Here is a 6,383-nt window from a genome sequence, read left to right as displayed (position 1 = left end):
TCACAAACCCAAACAGGCACCCTAAATGGAGAGATGAAAAAACAACCCCCAATGAAAAGAACAAGAGAATTCTCCAATAGCAGAGATAAGTGAAATGGAGATAAGAAATTCATTTGATACAGAGTTCAGAATAATGATGGTAAAGATGCTCAACAGCATGAGAAAAGATATAGTAAATATGAAAAAGAAGAGTCGGAAATAAAGATTGACAGAGCACTAATAAAGAACACATTGGAAGGAATACACAGCAGATTAGGGGAAGCTGAGGATGAGATCAGTGAATTAGAAGATGGTAGAAAAAAATCACTCAATTAGAGAACCAAAAAGAAAAACAATTAAAAAATAAGAGGACAGTTTAAGGGAGCTGTGGGACAATGTGAAACGTAACAATGTTCGCATAATGGATGTGCTAGAAGGGGAAGAAAGTGAGAAAGGGATAGAAAACGTGTTTGAAGAAATAATGGCAGAAAACTTCCCTAACCTGGTGAAGGAAAAAGTCGCACAAGTTCAGGAGGCCCAGAGAGTCCCAAGCAGGAACCCAAAAAGGCCCTGGCCAGGACACATCATAATTAAAATGCCAAAAATTAAAGAGAAAGAATCTTAAAGGCAGCAAGAGAAAAGCAATTTGTTACCCACAAAGTAGCTCCCATAAGGCTGTCAACTGGTTCCTCATCAAAAACTCTACAGGCCAGAAGGGAATGGCAGAAGTATTCATAGTAAAGAAAAGCATGAATCTGAAACCAAGATTACTATATCCAGCAAGGCTATCATTCAGAATAGATGGTGAAATAAACAGCTTCCCAGACAAAAAAAAGCCCAAGACAGTTTATCACTACCAAGCCAGCATTGCAAAAAAAGCTAAAGGGACTTCTGTAATAAGAAGAAATAGAGAAACCTAGGCATACAGGATTAAAGTGGCAATAAATAAGTACCTATCAATAATAACCTTAAATGTAACTGGATTAAATGCTCCAATCAAAAGATATAGGGTAGCTGAATGGATATAAAAATGACCCAACTATATGCTGTCTACAAGGGACCCACCCCAGAACAAAAGACTCACATACGATGAGAGTGAAGGAATGGGAAAGATTTTCCATGTAAAAGTAAACAAACAAAAAAAAGCTAGGGTGGCAATACTCATATCTGACAAAATAGACTTCAAAATGTAAGCCATCACAAGAGACAACAAAGGTCACGACATAATACTAAGGGATCAATCCAACAAGAGGATATAACCCTGGTAAACATATATGCACCCAATATAGGAGCACTTAAATATATAAAAAAAAACTTATAAGGAACTTTAAGGGAGAGATCGACAGCAATACAGTTACGGTAGGGGACTTTAACCCCCTGCTGACTTCACTGGATAGATCATCCAGACAGAAAATGAAGAAGGAACCAGTGACTCCAAAGGACTCACTGGATGAGATGGATTTAATTGACATTTATAGAACATTTCACCCCACGGCTGCAGGATACACATTCTTCTCAAGTGCACATGGGTCATTCACAAAGATAGACCACATGTTAGGACACAAAACAAGTCTCTACAAGCGTCTTCCCAGATCACAGTGTTAGGAAAGCAGAAATCAATTACTGTCAAAACAGCCCCAAGCATTCCCCCACGCAGAGGCCGTGCCTGGCCCGTGGAGGCAGTGCAGAGTTTGAAGGGGCTTCGGTTTAAGTGAGTGAGGCTAGTGACCCTGCCCAGTAGTTCACTCACTTGCTTCGCTTACAGGTGCTTGCAGAGTTATTCCTACGAGGGTATTTAGACGCGGTCAGGTTCTTGGAAGAAAACGGTATGTGTGGCCTGGGGGGCAGATGAGCACTTTTCTTTTTTTTTTAAAATATGGTTTTATTGATTTCAGAGAGAGGGAGGGAGAGGGAGTGGGAGAGAGAGAAACATCAATGATGAGAGAGAATCCTTGATCGGCTGCCTCCTGTATGCCCCCTGCTGGGCATTGAGCCCGCAATTTGGGCACGTGTCCTGACGGAATAGAACCGTGTTCTACTGGTTCATGGGTTGATGCTAACCACTGAGAGCACTGGCCGGGCCAGATGTGCCCTTTTCATCAGCCGTTTGTTAGCAGCCTTGGTGAGCGCCAGGTGATGTGACATCACGTGGTGCTCCCCACCTTCACCATCTGTCGGGCTCAGCCCTCCAATGAGCTCCGCTACATAGGAACCCTCTGCCCCATTTTACAGGTGGGGGAATGGAGGCTTGGAGAGGCGAGCCAGGGACCACGCTCCACCCACTGAGGGGCAGAGCTGGGATGGGAACCCGGGATGTCTCTGCTCCAGGGCGCTCTCCCGGCACAGTGTCCCCTGTTAGTTTCACAAGGGCTTTCAATGGCCCAATGGTCTGGGCTCAGGGAAGCACTCGGAAGGCTTTGGGGAGGCCACCCCCCTCCCTGGGCCTGTTCCCGCCTCTGTATTGAGGGGATTTGGGATGCAGGTACGTCCAGGTGATTCCTGGTCATTGTAAAGACTGGCACGTGGCCAGCGCTTGCAGGCGCGGTGCCGTGTTGGGGTCAGATATGTGAGCAGGTCCTCAGGCAGCTGGTCCCTGGGGTCCTGCAGAGGAGTCGTGGGCGGCGGGGGGCAAGTGATGTCCTCCCGGAACAGATCTGTACCTAGGGCAGGTGATGACCCAGAGGGTGAGCAGCGTGTCTAAGGGAGGCCCTGGGAAAGATCGAGAGAGAAGCATAAAGGGGAGGGTAATCTAGGAGCACCGAGGGGCGTTCGGGGCAGCCCCTGGTCTTTGTAACCTGAGGATGGAGGCAACAGGTGAGCCAGGGCAACCGGGGCCTCTAAAACTACTGTCCCTCCCCCCACCCCACCCCAGAGCGCCTCCACCCTGTGCGCCAATTCCGAGGGAGCTGGGAGCCCCTGTGGTGTTGGCTACTGCGCCCCAACTCCTGGGGCAGCACCCCCACCCCCCGACATACACACACACTCCCATGCCTAATACTGCTTTCAGGGTTGTGTGGTGGAAGAGGGCCATGACTGATGTCAGGCCTGGGTTCAAATCCCACTCTGCCCCAGACGGGCTGTGTGGCTGTGGATGAGTCTCTTAACCTCTCTGTGCTTCCCATTCCTCAGCTGAAAAGGGGAGACGCTGATGATAGTAGCAGTTGAATGGCTGCTGCAAGGCCTGGCTGGGGCGTTCCTATCAGGGCCGGGGACATAGGCTCCACCAGCGGCGCCACAGTCAGTGCACATTAGCTGTAGTCACCTTTCCCTCCCCGGCCACAGTGGCTGTGCGGCCCACAGTGAGTGCGTGACGGAGCCAGGAGTTCGGGTGCGTGACGGAGCCAGGAGTTCGGCTCCTTTCACTGTGGCTTGAAGCCCGTTGCCCTCGTCCGTCCCGCCTGCTACTGAGCTGATCCGTCCCGCCTGCTACTGAGCTGATCCCAGGCCTGCAGTGTCCAGTGGCTGCTGGCCTCCTGTCAAGGTGGGTGGGTGTGTGAGTCATGCCCCCTGTCTCCGTGCCCCGCGTAGGCATCTGTGACAGGCCCCGTCCGAGCCCGAGTGTGCCCTCGGCAGCGCCCGAGTTCCTTCCGTTCTCCTGGGAAACCGCGAGCCCCGAGGCTTCGCCGGGGGCGGCTGCCTGGCAGAGGAGGCCCGAGGTGGCCGAGCTGCTGGCCCACCTGCGTGTCAGCCTCCTGCCCTGGGACGAGAGCGTCCTGGAGACACTGCCGCCCACGCTCATTGCAGGTGAGACCCTCTGGCGGGACAGCAGGGCGTTGCTTTCTGCTGCTGAGACTAAGGGGGCTTCTCTGGCGGGTTGGGGAGGAGGGTGATGCTGCCACGGGGAGGAGACGAGGCCCCACCTCCTGGCACCATCTCCCCACGCAGGCGCCTTGCTCCTGGCACCATCTCCCCACCCACGGCCAGAAAAAGCCACACTCCCGGTGAGCCCGTTGGGAGTTACGCAGGCATGCGCCCAGTTCCTGGGTCCGGGCGCACCGGATTTGGGGGCCCCGAGGGTGGGCCCCTTCTTCCAGAACACCATTCTCTGCCTGGGCCCCCGTCTCCACGCCTTCTTTCTGGAGGAGCCTGTCTGCCTCCCCCTGCCCCGAACCCTCAGCTTTGAACTTGTCCTTGAGCGACGGTAGTGCATTTGATCATGTCGTCAGGCACCAGATGGGCCAGGAGTGCACACCAGATGCATTCGGGCACTGGGAGAAATTCAAAGATAAGCAAGACGCTGGTGCCCAGGTTGCTACGATTTGAGGGTCCTGAGGCCACGACGAAGGGGAAACAGAAGCCAGGGCTCCAGGCAGAAGAGGGGGTGTTGGGAAAGCCCGTAAGGCGGGTGGGGTTGGGGGTCGGTGTCTCCTCCAGGGAGAGCTGCCAGTGGGACAGTTGATCCGGGGCCCGTGGCTGTCCCAGGGCTGTTCTGGCCGCACTCCCTGCTCCATGGCATGGGCCCGGCTTCTGATTCTTTGGCAGCAGGATTTGTGTGTCTCACTGGAGTTGCAGGCAGCACCTGGGTGAGGTTACACTGGGGGGACGCCCCTCCCCCCAATGGTATCTTTCAGGCCTGAGTGAGGCACTTAGACCCCGAGGTGGCTGCTGGAGCAAGATCTGCAGGTTCCTACCGGTGAAGGTCATGTCTTACGTGATGCTGCCGTGTACGCTGCCCGTGGAGTCCGCGCTTGCCATGGCCCAGAGGTGAGCGGTGTGGGTGGCTTCGTCTGCGCTGGAATCCTGGGTATGTGCATTACTCAGCTTTCTTCAGATGGACTTGGGTGTCTCCTTTCTTTTTAGTGAGTTAAGCCAGCATGTCCTTCAGTCCATCTTCTAAAGTCCAACCGTCCTTCAAAATCCAGCTCTGTGGTCCCGCCCGGGATGGACCTTTCTTGGTCCCTCCCGCCCGAATGAATGAGCCGCCTGTTCCCACGCGCCTGCCCTGCGTGGAGGCCCAGGCGTGGGGTCCTTTAGTGTCCACGGCCGCGGAGTCTGTGGAGGCCGTGGTCAGGCTTCCTCTGCTGGACTCGCACGTGGCCAAGGGCAGTCGGGCTCGTGGAGCGGGCGGTGTCTCCACTCCAAGCTCCAGGCATCTTGAATCTGGGAAAACCAGGCTTCTCCTTTAATTGCCACGTTAATCCCTCGAGCTTTCCTGAATCAAAAGTGGCCTAACTTTGGTCCCTGGCCACTTTTTCTCAGTGGTTAGAGTGAAGGGTCCCGGCTTCGATTCCAGTTAAGGGCACATACCTCGGTTGCGGGATCCCCGGTGCATGGATAGTTCTCAGTTTTTCAGTCTCCCCCCCTCCCTGCCACACTCCGAAAATCAGTGGAAAGAATATCCTCACGTGAGGAGTAACACGCACACAGAGGGGCCTAAATCCACCTCGTGAGAATTGATGGGGTTGGAAGTAGAAGTGCGCCGGCAGTTGAGCGGGACACGGAGTGTTGCTGTAAGCTCGCTGCCTGTTGTGCAGCTTTTGTTTGGCTCTCTTCATTTTGACTCGTCTTCCTGCTGACACGGGTGTGTGTGTGTGTGTGTGTGTGTGTGTGTGTGTGTGTCTGTGTGTCTGCGCAGACTGGTGCAGTGGCTCCCCGACATTCCTGACGACGTCCAGTGGCTGCAGGCCATAACTTCCCAGGTTTGTTCTCGACTGATGACGCACCTGCTCCCCACGCTCAGGTAAATGATTTGTGTGGGCCCGATGGGCACCCCTTTCACCTGATCAGGCCTGTGGGCCCTTCTAGAACCATGGTGGGGCACCCAGTAGGTGACGAGGAGCGTATCTTTCAGTGCAGGGGCGCTGTCCTGTGTGAGGCAGCCGAGTAAGTCAGCGGAAAGCTCGCCACGCCCACCGGCACAGGGGCTGCGGGGCCCAGGGGGCGCGGGAAGGCCTCGCATTGGGCCCAGATTGGATGGAGAGCTGAGCGGGGCAGCGGGGACGCGTCCCCGTCAGAAGGGTCAGGAGCATGGCTTTGCCTCTAGGAAGTCGCTCTGGGTGCCTGCAGCGCCGGGTGGGGTGGGGCTTCGGGGGCCTGGCGGGGTGTCACGTTAACACGGATTCCTTCTGACCTCAGACTTTCGGAGTCCTAGGCTGGTGGTGGAACCCCGAAGTCCAGACTGAAGCATGGCCTGGTGGCGTGGCTGCTCTGAAATCGGTCCCCGATGCGCAGCCAGGAGGGCCTTGTTCTGGTTCCGAGGGCTGATCTTATCCTGAAAATCCTGGGTCTTGGCTTTCTCTGCTCAACGGCGGTTCCCCGCTCCTCCTCTGGGCTTCCGTGAGACACTGGGCACCCCTGGCCCAGTACTGGACGGGGGTGGGCACTCAGGAGGCGGGGCCTCTGTTGCTACTGCTATTGGCAGGCATGGGGGGTTAAAAGTGGGGGTGGCAGGCTCCGGTTTGCAC

General features: G+C 54.9%; 1 long non-coding RNA gene across 1 annotated transcript; it reads left to right on the top strand.

Annotated features, from left to right (window-relative positions):
- Nucleotides 1-1,545: 1,545 nt before the first annotated feature.
- LOC106695334 lies at nucleotides 1,546-6,377 on the top strand. Its single transcript, XR_002827355.1, has 4 exons — nucleotides 1,546-1,805; nucleotides 3,508-3,723; nucleotides 4,551-5,659; nucleotides 6,055-6,377. It is a non-coding gene; the product is annotated as an uncharacterized LOC106695334 (long non-coding RNA).
- The last annotated feature ends 6 nt before the right edge of the window (nucleotides 6,378-6,383 follow it).

The sequence above is a fragment of the Myotis lucifugus genome, unplaced genomic scaffold, assembly GCF_000147115.1.
Source record: "Myotis lucifugus unplaced genomic scaffold, Myoluc2.0 scaffold_1112, whole genome shotgun sequence".
Classification (NCBI taxonomy): domain Eukaryota; kingdom Metazoa; phylum Chordata; class Mammalia; order Chiroptera; family Vespertilionidae; genus Myotis; species Myotis lucifugus.
The sequence above is the reverse complement of the archived record's forward strand: the minus strand, read 5'-3'. Positions and strand labels throughout refer to the sequence as shown.